Source organism: Pinus tabuliformis, chromosome X, assembly GCF_031772625.1.
Source record: "Pinus tabuliformis cultivar Carrire ecotype Pingquan chromosome X, CPIR1, whole genome shotgun sequence".
NCBI classification, from domain to species: domain Eukaryota; kingdom Viridiplantae; phylum Streptophyta; class Pinopsida; order Pinales; family Pinaceae; genus Pinus; species Pinus tabuliformis.
Window position 1 is genome coordinate 892,409,252 of NC_142308.1, and position 18,347 is coordinate 892,427,598.

General features: G+C 31.4%; 1 pseudogene across 1 annotated transcript; it reads left to right on the top strand.

Moving 5' to 3' along the window:
* The first annotated feature begins 8,894 nt into the window (after nucleotides 1-8,894).
* Nucleotides 8,895-10,385, top strand: LOC149142558 (ferritin-like catalase Nec2 pseudogene; annotated as a pseudogene). Its single transcript, XR_016265096.1, has 3 exons — nucleotides 8,895-9,295; nucleotides 9,474-9,699; nucleotides 10,050-10,385. The product of XR_016265096.1 is annotated as a ferritin-like catalase Nec2 pseudogene (transcript).
* The last annotated feature ends 7,962 nt before the right edge of the window (nucleotides 10,386-18,347 follow it).

Genomic DNA, 18,347 nt, shown 5'->3' on the forward strand with positions numbered 1-18,347 from the left:
GGGTATGAGTGATATCACAATCATCCCCTATCTCATCATTCTAGAATGCATCTAACAACACTGTATCCATGAAAGTCATATCTCGTAAGTAATCATCCATACCAACCTCTATTTGATTGTCTCCATTTCCAAATTTTGATAAAGAACTACTATTGTTGTATTCATTCCTAATTGGTGAATCTAGACTTAGTGGGAATTGAATAGGTGGTTGATTCAACCATTCTTGGTATTCTTCCTCTTTGAGTTTTTCTCTTAATGTAACCTTCTCTTGATTTGACATTCTAGTGGGGTGCACCGAAAGATGGTAGGTGGGTCGCTTATCATCACAAGAATCTTAATTTCAAAAAATATTGAACATTAGTACATCAATTATAATAGTAATCACAATGCAATTAGTTTGTTGAAATTAGATTATACCAAACAATGTTTATCATTGTTAACCCATGATTCTGGTTGGAAGTTGGCATGTTACAATTGGCAAGGTAAAGTAGTTGTCCATCACAATGCAATTCCCTTGTTGAAATTAGATTATACCAAAAAAAAATTATCATCATTAACCCATGATTGTGGTTGGAAGATGGCATGTTACAATTGGCAAGGTAAAGTAGCTATCCATTTTCATCTGCCAGCTGCTTGCGGTATGGTGCTCCTGATAAGAGCTTCCAAAGTTTTTGAACTCATGGAATATTTTCTACATCTGAACTTGATTCTGAATCAGGATGCTGCAAATTTGGATACATTTTTTTCAAATTGACATGGATAAAAAAATCAATTAGATAATTTAAATATAAATAAAATTTGAACTTACTAGAGATGGAAAGGGAGAACTCCGTGAAGGACTTTGAGAAATATGGAACGAGCTAGAATTTATATAATTGACCATTTGAAATTATGATATTTTTCCCCTGAATTTGAGAAAAATCAGCAATAAATTGTTTTATACGTACCTAGAATTAATTTCCAGAACCATACCACAATCGGAATTTCAATATAATATTCAATCATTTTTTAAGAATAAGGTAACTTTAAGGGGAAAATATATATTATGAACTATTGGAACTCATGTGGATGCATCATAAAGGAGAATTTAAGATGAATATGTCATTTTATCAAAATAAAAATTCAAATAACTTTTAAAGTGCTCTTGTAAATCCAGGATGCGGGTGCACAGGTCAGATGATCGGAGGATGGCGGCGGAAGTAGTCGGTGCATGGAGTACGCCTCGTGCCACCTAGTTCCACCTGCAGATGGCATTCAATTCTCTACCAATTTCATTCAAAGTCGAGCTATCTTGGTTTGACATTCCCCACAGGTTCTCTGGCATTACATCGATGGCGCATATCCATCTCAGATTTGTTCCCTCCTCTCACATTTTCAGCCTCCATGCAGGTGCAGAGCTCTTTCCGGTGGAGGTTTTAGGTATCCAAGGTATTCAAGCTCGTGATGCTCCTTCTGTTAAGATTTTACTAGAACGCCTCTGCCCATTCAGCATTCTCCTCCCCTGTAAGTTCTCTAGCTCTCCTAATTCTCTGATAATCAAGTCAATTCTCCCCCTTCTCGTTGATCCTGTTCAACCCAGTTCTGCTATCTACACTATTCTCCATTCCCTAGGCATAATGACCATCCTGAGATAGAGAATGGGTTGTCGCAGAGGAGGAGTTCGTGGTCGGCCCCTACGCCATGCCTCTTCCTCCTCCGAGGACACCACAACTGAAAGTCCGCCTGTTCGTGGTCGTGGTCGTGGCGGTGGCCGTGGCAGGGGACAACGGGCTGCAATCTCGAATCCTCATCATTCTCATGAGCACTCGGCCCGCTTTCAAATCCCTTGTAGTCTAAGCAACCACTCCTTCGTCGCTATTGTCACGATTCAGCTCAGTGAAGGCGTCGCAGATGTGGCTGCTGCAACTCTGCATGATACTTCAGAGCAGAAGACGAATGATATGCCAATCACATCTCAGAATCATCGCCAGCAGTCTCCGGTACCTAAAAATTCTTCTCTCCTGGCTCAGCCAGCTATGGCGCACTCAAATCCTCTAGATGATGGGTGTCAGCCATATGATAAGGGCCTTTCCTCTAACGAGGATGCCTCTCCAGTTATGGTTGCCGAATTGTGGAAGAATCACCCTCCTATGCTCACGATACCTGATCTGGATGTCGTCATCTCTTGGAATCATAGTGTCTGGTTAAAGAATATGCTTAGTGGTTTTGTGTCTTTGTTTAATGGTCTACTGTCTATGTAAACAGATCGCGTCAATAGTTTTACTTATGTTCAGCAGTTTTGGAACCTCAGTCAGTATGCGTTTTGTTATGACAGTTTGGGTTTAGTCTCAGGCAGTCTAGTTTTTAGTTTTTCAAATCCTTCAGGCGAGACAGCCAATATCCTGGCTAGACCTCAAGAGGTTGTCGCCTCTTTGTAAAAATTTTGTATCAATAATAGAAATAGTCTGATTCAAAAAAAAAAAAAGTGCTCTTGTAAAACTAACCACACTTATGTCTCTAAATAATAACCTCACCAAGGCATTAAAATAATAACCACACTAGTTTCCAGGATTTTGAAAAAAAAACTAAAAATGAAATTTATCATATCTATGCATTAAATAAAATTAACACGCTAATAAAGTTATAAGTTATCTTAATCGGCATGTGTTACTAATAAATGCACCGATGTTTTGAAAAACTGGAAAACAAAATAGAAAAAACACAATTTTATTTTTTTCAAATTGAAAAATGAGTGGTAATTGAGTTTCAAAATCTGATTTTATAAAATCTTTTAAATAGTAAGAATCTATTCACTATTTCATTATTTTTCCCAAAATTTCAATGGAAAGATTTGCAAGAGAGACATACTGGGAGTATTGTGAAGCAGCAAAATCCTTTGGAACAATAGAACTATTGAAAAGATCATAATTTGAAAGTTATGGTGATTCCCTCAAAACCTTGCATAGTAAAAATTTTTAAATTTACTCTTGCTTTTAATAATATTGTTTTTTTACGATTTCCATTAGATTTAATTAAAATCCAAAAGAAAAAAATAAAAAATGTAAAAACCCATTATAGTAAAAAATTTATTATTGATTTTACTAATAATTTTTTTACAATCTCTATTCTTATTTAGACTTAATTAAAATTCAGGAAAAAAATTAATTAATTAATTAATTAAATTAAAAAATAATAATAATAAATAAATGAAAATTAAGAAATTCAATACATTCCTTAAACCCTTACTTCTTCTTACTTATATGACTGCAAAATTTCACCTTAGGGTTTGTAAAGGAGGGGGACCACTTCTTAAATTGAATCCAATCCCTCTTAGGGTTTGTAAAGCAAGGGGACCACTTCTTAAATTGAATCCAATCCCTATCAGCGCTGCCCATTATTTTTAAATGGAACCTCTTTATCCATGTGCCACCCTATGTAATATAAGGCGCTAGTGTGCCTCTCACAAATAACATCGTTAAATCCAAAAAAATTGCACTTAATTTTTTATGTTTTTGATTTTTACTATGTTGATAGTGCTTTTATCATTACATATTACACCATCATAATTTAAAGTTATTTAAAATAAAATTTGTAAAATATATTTAATGTCTTCTATATTGAATGGTACAGGTTCTATATTGAAAAAAATTGTCTAAAAAGTGGTTAAGTAACAAAAATACTCATCGACAAAATGATAACACATCCAAAAAAGTAGAAAAGGCAAGTTCTTTGTAAATTTTTTACAAAATTAATATATTTGAACTATATGTAAGTTTAACTAATATGTATTGGTTAATGTGTATCATGCAGAGCCACAAAATGAGGAAGATCGATAAGATTCTTTCTAATTTAAGTGTAAAAGAGTGTAAAATCATGAGTTTTTTTTTATTAATAATATACTTAAGAATATTAGATAACATGTTTCAAATAATATATTAATTCACATATGTTTAATTCTTTACAAGGACCAACAATGAAGGAAAAGAATGTTTGCCTAAGAAAATAAAAGTTATAGAATATGTGAATTATGATGAATTGGTCCTTAGCTCATGTGAAGTGGTGTTAGAGGTTCATGAAAGGGGGAAAATTTTTTAAAAACTATGAGGGATATAGTGGAATGAATGTATAGAGGTACTTTCCACTTACAATACAGAAATCAATCCAATGATTCCAAGAACAAAGTTGTATTTAAACTACAGGAAGCATTTCTAGAGCAACCGTGAGTGAGATGTATCAAACTTTCAATAACAAAAACATACAACAACAAAAAATAATTATTCAAAAAAATAATATTCCTAGTTAAAATGATTTTCTATAATTATATGCATATATTACTACAATGAAGTCATTTATTAATATCAATTTTATTATATTTAGTTTTCATATATCAATATAAAAATAGTTTATCACATTTTCAAGAATATTATAAAAATCCCTAAGGATCAACAATTTGATATCTAAAACATGCCAATAGAAATATTAAAAAAAGTGTACAAAGATATGGTCAAAGAAATAGACATAATTGCTTCACGGGAGGATCCATCTCAACAGCAACATGCTTCAAATGTATGTAATCATTGAATTTTTCTATTAGGTACATATAAACAAATAATTTAGCATTAAATATTAATTTTCAATTATTTTCTTGCATAAAATAAAACAAAATGGAACCAAAACACCACATAAAATGGGATGACAAGGAAGAAAATGGTTGATATCAAAGTTTGTGAGTAATTTTTAATATTTCCTTATATAACTTAATATTTCATTTTTGTACAATTTTAGTTATTTTATAGCAACCAGCATTGAATGTATTCAAATAGGTGCTAACATACAAACAAGAGCCATGGGAAGAATTTATTGACATTGGTTTAAATATGGGTTGTGAGTATATGTTTCCATATCAGAAATTAATTGTGGAATTTGTAAGTATCTATGTTGTTTTACTTCTCTAAGTTTATAATTAATATAACAAATAAATCGTGTATATTAAGTATATGATTTATTAAGGAGTATAAAACTTGCAGGAAACAAAGTATAGAATTGCGCTAATAGAAGAGTTGTTAAAAGAAGTTATGAGATTAGGTTTTGAAATAATGTGTGTAGTTCAAGACTCAATTCTTGCTATGGTACATTGCTTTTTGATTTATATCAATGTACATTATTTATTTTAATTTTCATTATTCTCACCAATTTAGATACACTCATTACACTTTATTTTTATGTTTGTAGGTGGAACTTAAATAAGAAGAAAGAAATCGATGCAATCAACAAAATATTTTTCCAAATAACCTAAGTCATGGAAGTAGCTCAAGCACTAACAATAGTTCCAGCAAAGAATGATGATCTATTTGGATATCAATGCAAGTTGTTGTAGGTTTTGAAATAATTTTCTGTGAAAATTAGACATTTTGCTTAATGTAATGGGCATTGAGTGTACCAATTGAAAAACAAGGGGTTACCAATAACTATCCTACTTTATATGACAAAGAGTCCCTTATTCATACATAATAAAATACATTTTAATTTATTCTATTGTGTTGTCCAATCTCATTGTGAAATGTTACACGACTAATTAAATATGTGGATGATTAAATATTATAATGAAGAGATGTGAAATTTGATGATATAACAAATCGGTCCAAACATCATATACAAATGCACTAATCAAAATTTAATCTATATGAATATTTTTATAAAATATATGTTGATTTTTCGATGAATAATGAATTTTAGAAATTGCAATAATTTCACTGTCATAGGTCGATGATTCTAAAAAAAACAGCTACCGAGACATCATATATTAATGTGCACCGCTCCAAATACAAGTTTTCAAAAAACGATATTGATAATAATAATAAATGGTATCTCGGTGCATTTGTACATACAACATCTCGATGCATGCATAAATTCAATATGCACCAGGAAGCTATACATTTCATGCACCAGTGCATCATTATGGTTAACACACCGTTACATTAGATTACATAAAAGAATCAGTAGTACAAGATTTGTTTTCCTTCCTTGGTGCCTTTTGTGAAAAGTACAACATTAGGGCTTTCACAAACACATAAGCATCAAAGCATTATACTTTTCAAGCACCGGTGTTGTTTGCATTTAATTCCCTAGTGCATGGTATCATAGATTGTATGACACTAGGCTTTGTTATTATTAAAGCACCAGTGCTTTCATAAAACCAATGTCCCAGTGTTCCAAAATATTGTTTCCAACCCTCATGTTATTATTTAAATTAATAACACTAGTTTTTTTTTTATTAGTAGCACACGAGTGCTTTTAAACAAATCATCTACATTGGTGCATTGTTACGCATAATGACCCAATGCATTGGAGAAGATAAAAGCACCATGGCTCCAAGCTTTATTTGCATGCCCTGGTGCCCTTCCTGAAAATTACTTCATGGGGATTTTTTAGAAGACATAAGCAGTGGGGTGGTATAAGTTTCAAGCACCAATGTTGTTTTCATTCAACACCCGAGTGTGTGGTATCAAAAATTGTACGATATGGTGCATTTTTATTATTAAAGCGTCAATTATTTTATAAAGTTAACACACGAGTGCTCCGAACATTTATTTCTAGTCCCGGTGATTTTATTTAAATTTATAGCATTGGTGCTTTTATCTTGGTAGCGCACGAGTGTGATTCGTCTAGTAAGCGCATCGCTAAGAAAACATCCTCTAAAACCTCTCGCCGCCGATTTTTTAGTTGTGATGAAGTTCTATTATCGACTCTACTACCACAAATGAATGTTGTAGCAGAAGATTTTTTGACAATTTTTGTCAATTTTATAACACTAAAAACCTTCCTTATAACCTCCGGTAGAAGGAATTTTCCTTGTAGCGGGTTGTTCTATATTCCTCTTATTTTATTTTCTATAAATTAGAGAGTTGATCTTAATGGTGACATCAGTTCTATCTCTAAAGGAGAGACCAATTAGGATGACTTCCCTCAACTATTCAAGGATTTGTGAAGGTATCATGTATTCTTTCTTATCATTTACTTGTTGTTTAGAAGGTATGATTTTTAATTATCAATGCTAACAATGACTTTTATGCAGAAAGAAAGCTGAAAATTCAATGCTAACAATGACTTTTATGCAGAAAGCAAGCTGGCCAATTTCACAAATTGCCTAAAGGATCAATGTGTTTCCACTCATTAGATTTCCTTGACTATTGTATATCAGTGTGTACATTGTAGTAGTTTGAGTTTTGAATTAGTCACAGAGACTTGGTGTTAATATTTTGACTATTAACTCATTTAATAAAATCAACCTATTTTCCTTACAATGTTTATCTCTACATGCCTCTTATATTTTGTTATGTTATTATTCATTGTTTTCACAACTTATCTCTACAGGATTTCAAGGTTTTGGCCTAAAATCCTGAGTAGCTCGTTGTTAATTCAAGTCTGATTTTCCTTTTTCTAGTACATGTCTTAGTGTGAATATCAAGTTTCAAATATATATATGTGTGTGTGTTTGTGTGTGTGTGTTTTCTAATTTTTACTTAACATTTTATTGCAATGTAAATATATCTAAAAATCAAAAAATACCAAAACATTTCCCTTTACTTTTATACATTTCGAGCAATTTGTGTCATCATCTTGTTGTCATAGCAAGATGCTAAGAGTTAACTAGTTTAATTTGTCTAACTTAAACCAAACTATCAACACATCCCTTCTAAAACTTTGATCATCCTTCCTCATTAGAAAAAATATTTCATAATATTAATATAATTATAAAATATTTAACCTTATGAAAAATAATAATATTTATTTTATATTTATTTTAAAATAATTAATATTTGTATTACATTATATTATATTTAAAAAATAAATATTAACAAATTTTTAATATTAATTTCTACGATTATTATTTAAGTATTTCGAAAATATAAGTAACATTATAAAGTTCATTTACACTTTGATTAAATAAATCAAATAAATTAAACATATAAATAGAAATAAAACTCGGATCTGCATCTTGTTTCATTTTACAATCAAATTGTCATTCTTCAAATATTTTCATAATCATCATTTATGTAGTGATATGCCATGTGAATGAATAATGCAAACCTCTTTCAGTGCACTGTGTAAGTGTTTTTTTACCTTAGGTTTTTATTTATACAACTCATTTTTATGTTTTTTATTTTTCTAAATTTAAATTTAAAGATATTAAATCTTAAGCTGATTACCTTAGTCAAATCTGGTAAATAAATAAATCATAACATGAATCTATAATTGAGAGGCCAGGAATATGTTAAGGATAAAGGCATTGGTAGCAATTTCGTTCACCATGGTCACGGAGAAAGGGTTGGGTTAATAATGTACTAAGACTGCCAGAGAAATTTTTGATATGCATGAAGAGCGTTGTAGGCACTGGTAATTTACCTAAACTTCACCAGAATTTGCATAGAATAAATCCTAATTTAGAATGTATACCAACAGACCATCTTGATAAACGTTTGATAAACACCTTCTATTTTGGTTTGATTTGCTTATTCAGCATTATCATTTGATCGCCACATAGTCTTATGATGTACTGTTTTATCGCATATGGAATTAATAGAAATTTAGCTTTTTCCGTGCTGAAAAAAGATAAACGCTTGCATAAGCTTCTTGAGATCAAACACAAGTTCAGGGTTTGGGATTCGAAGTATCAAATCAAACACAAATTCAGGGTTTTTTATTCCAAGTATCTCGAACCCAATCGCTCAGATCCAGAACCCCCAAGTATCTCGAACCCAATCGGTCAGATCCAGAACCCCCCGAACCCTCCGCATTATGTTAACGCAATCTGTTTTGCTTCTAAGTTTGGTTCTTTGAGAATTCGTATATTTATCTCCTCCCCATCTCAATCCCTCAGCACTAATTTCTATTCCAGTCTCATGATCGCCAAAATGGCAATGGCTAAACTCTATCTCTGTTCGCAGACCGTACTATTATTATCCCTTTATGCTTCACCATTGGCACAAGCGTTACTGACACTTCGAGATCTTCATAACCGTGGCTATCACCATTCTCCTACTGGTCCAAGTACAAGTGATTTAAGTACTGGACCGAGCTACACCCCTGTTCCAGTTAAAGGAAGAGATGTAGACTGGCTTGAATTTCCTATAAATTTAGAGTACTTGGAAGCCGAGTTTTTCCTGTGGTCAGTCTTCGGTTATGGACTGGATAAGGTTGCACCAGAGCTCGTAAGCGGTGGACCACCTCCCATAGGCGGACAGAAGGCTAACCTCGATCCATTCCTCTTTGAGGTCATCAAGGAATTTGCCGACCAGGAAGTTGGTCACCTCAGGTAATCTCATCAGTGTCTCTGTTATTATATTTTGCTCTCAGAATTGGTATTTTAATTTTATTTTAATCCAGCGGAATTGGTATATGGATTCTAACCACTACCACTGTGACTTTTACATTAAATTAATATCTATAACAACATAATATTTGTACTAATTCTTCAATGAAATCCAACGCAGGGCTTTGAAGAAAACTGTGCCCGGCTTTCCTAGACCCCAACTGGATCTGAGCGCTTCAAATTTTGCCAAAACCGTCGACGTTGCATTGAATACCACTTTGTCGCCTCCTTTTAATCCGTACGCTAATAGTCTCAATTATCTACTTGCAAGTTATTTGATTCCCTATGTCGGACTTACTGGCTATGTCGGCGCCAATGCTCAGCTTCAAGACCCCACTGCCAAGCGGGTAAATTACTGCTACGTTTTGTTTTGCATTACCAGCGAATGAAGAGTTATAAAGTGTTAGATTTTTTTTGGTCTATACATGTTAGAGATAGGTATCCTGTTGTTTTATGTAAATTGTGGTTTTACTGAATATTTTGAAATCTGATATACTTAAACTATATTTTGGAATCCCATAGACTTAGGCGAGGTCAATTATGTCTATCAAGGATGGAAAATTCTGGAATCGGAAAAACATAAGCGAAGTCAAAAATGGAAAATTCAGGAATCGGCCAAACATAAGCGAAGTCAAATAATTGTTATCTGAAATCCTAGTGTTGTATTTGTTTTGTTGTATATTCTATGAATATACAGTTGGTAGCAGGGCTTCTTGGAGTGGAATCGGGACAGGACGCGGTTATCCGTGCTTTATTGTTTAAACAAAAGGATGACCGGGTGGTGCCATATCCATACAAAGTCTCAGATTTCACATCGCGGCTCTCCAATCTAAGGAATACTCTGGGAGACACAGGAATTGCTGACCAGGGATTGATTCCAGGATACATTCTTGCAGGCGATAAATACTTTGTTGCATATGCACGCACTCCTGCCCAGATTTTGAGGATAGTCTACGCATCGGGTAACGAATCATCCCCTGGAGGATTCTACCCTCGTGGTGGTGATGGACGTTTTGCACGCCAATATCTCTAGAAAGCAAGGAACTAAAATCAGATAGAGTACTTACTTATTGCCATCATTCCTCTCTTTTCTCCTTTTAGACCATGCACCACCTTAATTCCTAGGTTATTAATGGTTGTTTTCCTAGTGTCTCATACTCCAGTGTCTCAGCAAATAAATAAAGGCTTATAAGCTTCAATTTGTGTCCATGTTTCCTTGTTCATTTCAAATGGATCGATGAGTCAAATGGATTAGACCAATTATGCAAATTTTAGAATGTGAATTAAATTATTAATTAATAGAGTAATATAAATTAAATGATAGGTGAGTATGGATTAATATATCCATATTAAAATAATTCTTTTATTAAAATTTATTTATTTATATTTTTCTTTTAAATTGATATTATTAAATATAAAATAAATTAATATTTAAGTTAAACATATATTTAAAAAATTAACAAAATTTTTAATTATTGAAAATTTATTTTACTTTATCATGAATATTTTTAATTTGTATATACGTTTTGTTACAATATTATACCTAATCAATACCATATGGCACTTGTTCATATGACATATTTTTTAAAAGGGTAAAAATAGCATAATTATTTTTGAGATAAATCTCAAAACATTTGTTCATATGACATATTTTTTTTAGAAGTAGAAAGAGCATAACCATTTTTGAGATAAATCTCCACCTTGTCTACAAGACATATTTTTTAAAAGGTTAGAAACGGCATAATCACTTTTGAAATAAGTCTCAACCTTGTCTACATGACATATTTTTTAAAAGGTTAGAAACGGCATAATCACTTTTGAAATAAGTCTCAACCTTCATTTGTTATTACCACTTAGAATATTTTAGAATATCTTGTTGAGATTAAATCTCTACTATCCACTCAATAATTATTGATAATTAAACTAAAATTTCAGACTTTAAACTACATAGAACATCCACAAATGTCTTTTAATAATAATGAGAATATAGGATTAAGGTTTATCTTAAAAGTATTTATTCAACTTTTATAAAAATGTATATTCACAAGTTATTGAACCATTATTGCTTATTGTTTATTACTTTACTATGTTTTTATCGTTACATGTTTTTTAAAAATATAGATATGTTTAACTGGTATATTATTTTTTTTTAGAATTAGTAATAATAATTATTTAAATAAATTTATAGTTTAATTATTTTTATGATTTTTTAAACTTTAGCAATGTAAGATGTATCATGAAATAAGCTTAGTGATGCCTATTATGAATTAATATATATCAACATTTATTAGCCATTTAATTTTTATAGTATTGCATTTGAAATATAGAATAAAGTAAATATAACTATACTATTTATTAGGTTTTAGTTTCATAAATTTTTACATTTGTTGTGATTGTAAATTTAGCTAGTGATTAAGAATGATCTATGTTAAATCATATTTCATTAAATCTAAATCTTTATTTATTATTAATATCATTAATTATAATTAATCATATTTAATTTAAAATTAATAATAATATATATTTAACTATAATTAATTATAGCATTTATAATTTGTATATGGATTTTTAAAAATAAAAAATAATAACTTATTAGAATAATCTAAATTAAGTATATGATGAAATTAAGTGCTATAAATAGTTTATAATCAATAATCTACATATCCAATATACCAATAATTTGAATTTGATTCATACATATCAAGAAATACCAAAATACACCCATATTAAGGAGGCATTCACCCTTCTAACTTTATCATAAATAAGTCTTATTTTCAATATAATCTAATATAATTAATAATTACCACTTAAAATTGATGAGGAAAAGAATGACACTCTTCATAAAATATATGTTCTTCAATACCAGCTTCCTCCACATTACTATACAAAATCCCAACTAATATGCCATGTCATAATTTTAAAAACACTTTTAATTAGTTGGGAACAATGTGCACTACTCTCATCCCTTCACACTTTCATTATAAACTAAAGTTGTCTATAATAAACTCAACGATCTATGGAGAGAGGTCACCATCCTATTGCCCAATTCTCTAATGGCTTTAATAAAACTCGTTTCCAAATATTTTACATTATTATTATTTTTTATCATTAAAAGATTATTTCTCAAAACACTTGTTTACACCCTCTATAATCTATAATTAGAAATTATCGGTGAGTTTAAATTTCTCTAAATCAAGAGACAACCAAATTTTGCAAAGTAAAACTCTCTGACTAATCATGAATATCATAAGGGATTACAAATGAATTTAGCTTGTAGTGCTCACCTAAATATGTTCATATTATTTTGGGATGTGTAAGGAACATTTCTCTTCACTGGGTTGTTTCATCAATTTCTATTTTTTTTTGCTGGTTTAATATGTCTCATCTTCTCTAAGGACACATATATAGATAGATATAATATAAAGTTGATATATATTTTTTTATTTTTAATATAACATTATAAATATGATAACATATTATTTTTATTTTTAATATATCTATAATCAAAATATTTTTAAACACTTTAAAACATATTAAATAATTATAAATTTTCTATTAATAATAATAAAAAAAATCTTAAGTGAATATATATACTTTATAAATAATATTGTCATAAATTTAATGGTGATATCCACAACTTACACCTAGGTTAAGATTACACATTGGACATAAAGGAAATCCATTTTTTCTTTTCTAAAATAGTTTTTCTCTCAAGTTACCAAGTACACCTCTATGTTAGCTCCTATATATTCTATGTGACATGCACACATAATTATTAAAAGGGGTTTTCACCACTCTTCCTTTCCAAATTTTCCTTGCTAAAAAGGTAGATTGTTTAAGGTTGGGTACACCTAAGTTATATGTATATACATATTTAAACGATTAAGTTTGGTTTAAGGTTCCATGAACCCACAAACTTACTCTTCTTTTTTTTCAGTAAGAAAAAACTGTTTGTTTTATATTATGGATAAAACAGTACATTCTTATGATGGACATATCGTCCTCATAAACCTTGAGATATTCACAGCATGACTACATTGGGAAGAAGCTTCTCCACTTACATCCATCTAAATTGTTATCTAAAAGTTACAACATTAATGATACTATTTACTCTCAGCGATATTTGCAATTTACACAGAGACTAATATGTTGTTCAGATCATTTTCATTTCTGTAAATCACAAACTTAATGTAGTCTTTCCTTATATGATTTCTATACAAAACCAAATACAAAATTTGTACAAAACTTTAAAGAAAAAGAAAACAAGAATTTTATATGGACTTATCTGCAATGAAGTTCTGCCTTTTTGAGCTCACTTCAGTGATCTATAGAGGCACTTTTAGATTTTCTATTTCTGTCTCCTCTGCTCCTGTTTTCATCATGATGTGCATGCCTTCTTCTGTGTCCTGTAGTCCCTTTTTCGATAATTCATCTGCAGATTTGTTATGTGCCCTACTGATGTACTCAATGGACAAATTCTAGAAGGAACTTCGTATACTTTTTATAAGTCTAAGCCAACCTTGTAGGGAAGTTTGTTGAATATTGTTCTTCCTGTTAACATGGTCTATTATACATTTGGAACCCCCAAAAATTTGTACTTGAGGGATATCCAAGAACTTGATAAACCATAATAGACCCCATAAAGCGACAGCTTCTACTTTCATACTTGTTCCTTCTCCCACATACCAGTTAATCTGGAATTCCTGCTCTTATGTCAATTTTAAACAAAAGCCACTCCCACATCTTCCTCCTTGAGCTGCTCCATCAAAAAACCCCATCAGATAGTTGGAGAACTAAACTCTCCCCTTCCCTGTCTTCTTTTTATTTTTCTTGGTGTCTTCATATTCATCTAATACCACCCATTGTTCTATGGATTCATAGATTAAGTTTTCCCCCATCTACTGAAACCAAAAATCAGATGATTCAGATCTTTCTAGATTTCCCAGAAAATGACCAAAGCTAGCAATCTCCTGCTTTTACTCTGAGTGCTCCACCATTTTAAACACTCCTCAATTGTATTAAACTGAGTGAAAGGAATCTGCCTCTTGTTTGTGAAATGTTTCCAAATGTTAACAGATCTATGACAATGTAAAAATAAGTGTACATTGTCCTCAGAATTATTCCTGCATAGATAGCATATCCCAGGGCCATAGTGGTTTTTCTTTTGTAATTTTTCCCATGTCAGATTTTTGTTCTGCTATGTAAGATTACAATTTTAATTGGAATGTTTATTTTCCAAAAACTGTGAAACCAGGAGTATTCAACATTCTGAATTTCCTTCATGCAAATTTTAAGGTAACAGTCTGCCACCTCTACTTCTCCTGAAATCTTCTTCTTTCCATCCCATGTCATACAATCCCGTTTACTGGGTTAAGATTTATATTTTGACGTTCTGTAAGCATGGAGACATGGCTAGAACTCTGAAGCCACATATGGAATAGTCATGTGATCTGTAGGAGATCCACAGTACACAGTATTTACCATGATGTAATGGTGGGAGTGATGCAATGGTTGGTTAGGGTTATTGCCCCTCCAACTCTGCTCGTCCTTGCCATTCACACTTAGGGGTTTTCCGACAACTAGGATCTACAAATGCTAACAAGGGTTTCATTTTGTGTGCTCCTGGAACCCCTAGGGCTGCCACAATTACCTCATCATTACCAGGACAATTATAACCTCACATTTCCTTTGACGTCCTACATTTCTACCTATCGAGTTCCTTTTATGGAGAGTTTTGTCCCTCAACTGCTTCAGGAAATTTTCTCTAAGTTACCCTACCCAGTCTATTAAGATTTATTTAAGATTTTGATGGGGTTTTTACCTTCCTCACTTTTAATTTTCTCTACAGAGTTTAGCCACGTTCAAGCCTTGTTCCAATCATGAGTTAGGATCCCACAAGGAATCATTTGGAGGTAGGGTTTTACATTCACCAATACTTCAAAGTTTTATAATATTTTCCTTCTAGTTGGCTTTCCTCTTAAATATAAGTGATTAATTGTGTGTTTACAGGTCTTTCTCTATCCACCTTTAATTTTCTTTTCTTTTTATGAATTTTTCTCTGAAATTCTTTCTTAGGTTCTCATTATTGTGCTTCTTCTTGGTGCATAGGTGCGAGGGTTAAGTACACCCAAAGAGTTAAATTACAAGTGCCTTTCTTTTCTATCTTTCCACGTGTATATGTAAATATTTTTATTTTTCTTACAAAATCTATAACATGATCTTTCTTGTGTCTTACTACAGGTTCATACTTAGTTGATTGGGATTCTACAGCCTTATATTTCAACAATGTGAATTTATGGGTACATAGGGTTATCTAACCCTTCCCATCTTTCTTATTTTCAGGGTTATAGTTTATTTTCTTGGGGATTTACGTATGGATTTGGATGGCCAACGTCAAAAATGACCTTTTCTTCACCCCTTAACTCTTCTAAAGTCTAGCATTATGAATTTTTAGTAAGGACTAAACCATTGGTTCATACAGGGTTTCAATCCCTCATTGTGCAATTAATTATTATTCACGTTTAAGTTCTATATGACCCCCAATTATTATCTTTATCTATAACTTTCATTTTGGAACCTCTATTATAATAAACTACCTTAACGACCTGTATTAGACAGAAAATTTACAATACATTTTGTTAAATCACTAAATAACTTATTTTTCTTCTAAGAGACCCTTGGGTGTTCATGCATGTAAAAATTTCTTATTTCTTTAAGTTTGATATTGGCTTTTATTTATACTTTAATTATTAGTTTCCTTTTTTCAAATGCATGCATGGGTATATTGACAAATATTTTATCCTTCTACTTCCAATAGGGCTTAATATTGTTACTTCTAACTATGTTATAGTTATGAACTTTATTGCTTCCCTATTCTTATCGTGAATTTACAAGTGGGTTCTTGACTTAGATATAATTCACACACACACATATTCTTTGGTCACATTGAAGAATTAGATAGTTACAGTGCATTATATCTCCTTACCGCATCCTTCTACATAGTTACTTTACATATTACATGTATGATTTCCAATATACCTTATATTATGATAAACATTGTTGAACTTAATTCTTGTTATCTATTAGTATTGTGCAATACTCAAGTTTTTAAATATATATAGTTTTCCATATTGGTTTTTCCATTAACTTGTATAAACAAAAGGACTCCTTCATATATAGAGCAGTTGATGTTTGACTCCTTTAACAGGTTTCTTCATCAATTCTTCTCAAGGAAGTTTGTTGAATAGTGAATAAAAGTGTTTTAAGTATTTCAATGCTATCCCATACCATGCTAATCCTATTACATATATAATTATTTTTTTAATTATTTTTGTTTCGTTTATTTATACATTGAATCTAGGAACCACCTTACTACTTTATTTACCCAATTTAGAGCTTAAACAGATTTCTAACTATAATATAGCCTTTGTCCAAAGAATGTTTTACCTAACATTACATTCATACACACCCATAATTCCAAACATGTCTTCATAAACATGTTTAGGCAAGTAACTTATTACCTTTAAGTATTTACAGTCATTCATATCAGTTACGAAGAAGAATAAGCAATTATTAAGACTCATGTCCTCAACAGAACATAAACATACAACTCAATTATTGATGATGGGTCATGATTGTGACCTGAAATGTTGATTCAAAATGACTACTATGGATTCATCTATGATTTTTAACTCTTAAAAAACCATCCACAAAAACCTTCAAACAAAAAACTCAATTACTTATATGTGCTTTTGAGAATATAATAAGAGCTACCATGCTCATCCCAACCAATGAACTGTTGTCTCAGTAATTCCCCCATATATCCAAATTCCTTTTTTGTCACGAAACAACCAGTAAATTTCACAGTTTCACCTCCTCAAGCCCTAGCAGTGTCCCATTAAATATGGACTGTAACCTTTATTTTGAGGTCCAATCTTTCTCTCCCACTGGAGCCTCCTTTTTCTAGATTGTATTTTCTCTTGAAATATTGTTTTCTAAATCGTCTTCCTCCACCCATGACTTCTCTCTACCGTCATGTTAATTATAGTGGTAGGGAAATATTTTCCCAAAGATGGATAATGTTTTGTGTTAGATGTCCTCTCTTATACTACAACTGATTTTTAATTGTTTCCTAGCAATTGAGAGCCTAACTACTCAAGTGGTAGCTCCTCTTATATTTTCAAATTAACAATAAGTAAAAATAGCAAAATTTCATTAATAATGATAAATATTTACATTCTCATAAAAATGTTCCACTTTACTTTTTAGCCTCATGACCATCATCCATACTTAAGAAAATAAAATCATAAAATTCTGATAAGAATTAATTTTATCAAGGGCACTGCATTTCCCCTCCCCTTAAAGGGAACACCATCCTTGGTATTTTCCTACATTCATGCCTTTTGGGACATCATAGGGAATGCCTCTTTCATTTCTTCCACCATCTCCTAGGTGGCCTCCTTAGGCCAAAAGTGTTTCCATGGCACTTTAACCTAGGTAATGGCTCAATTCCAAAGTATTGTTTCCCTCTATTATAAGATTTGCAAAGGCTCAACCTGAAATTTTCCTTCTGATTCAATTTGTACAACGTTCTAATCAATAACATGAGTTAGATCATTAAATATATTTTTACAAAAGAGACACATGAAATACATTGTGAACCTTAATGTGGACTAGTAATGCTATCTGGTAGGCCACAAACCCTACTCTTGCTAGTATTTCAAACAATCCACAAAATCGAGGTGTTAACTTAGCATAATTTCCCAATTTTAGGGTATTATTTTTTGGTTTGAATTTAATGTACACATATTCTCCTAATTGGAATTATTTTTGTGTCCTTTTTAAATATGCATAAATATTTTGCCTATCATGAGTTGTCTTTAAGTTCTCTTTTACTTTCTTCAAAATTTGTTCCATTTCTTGCAAAAGATCTAGTCCCAAGACAAGTATATATTTAGGTTGTTTCCAACTCAAGGGAATATAGAACTTTCATCCA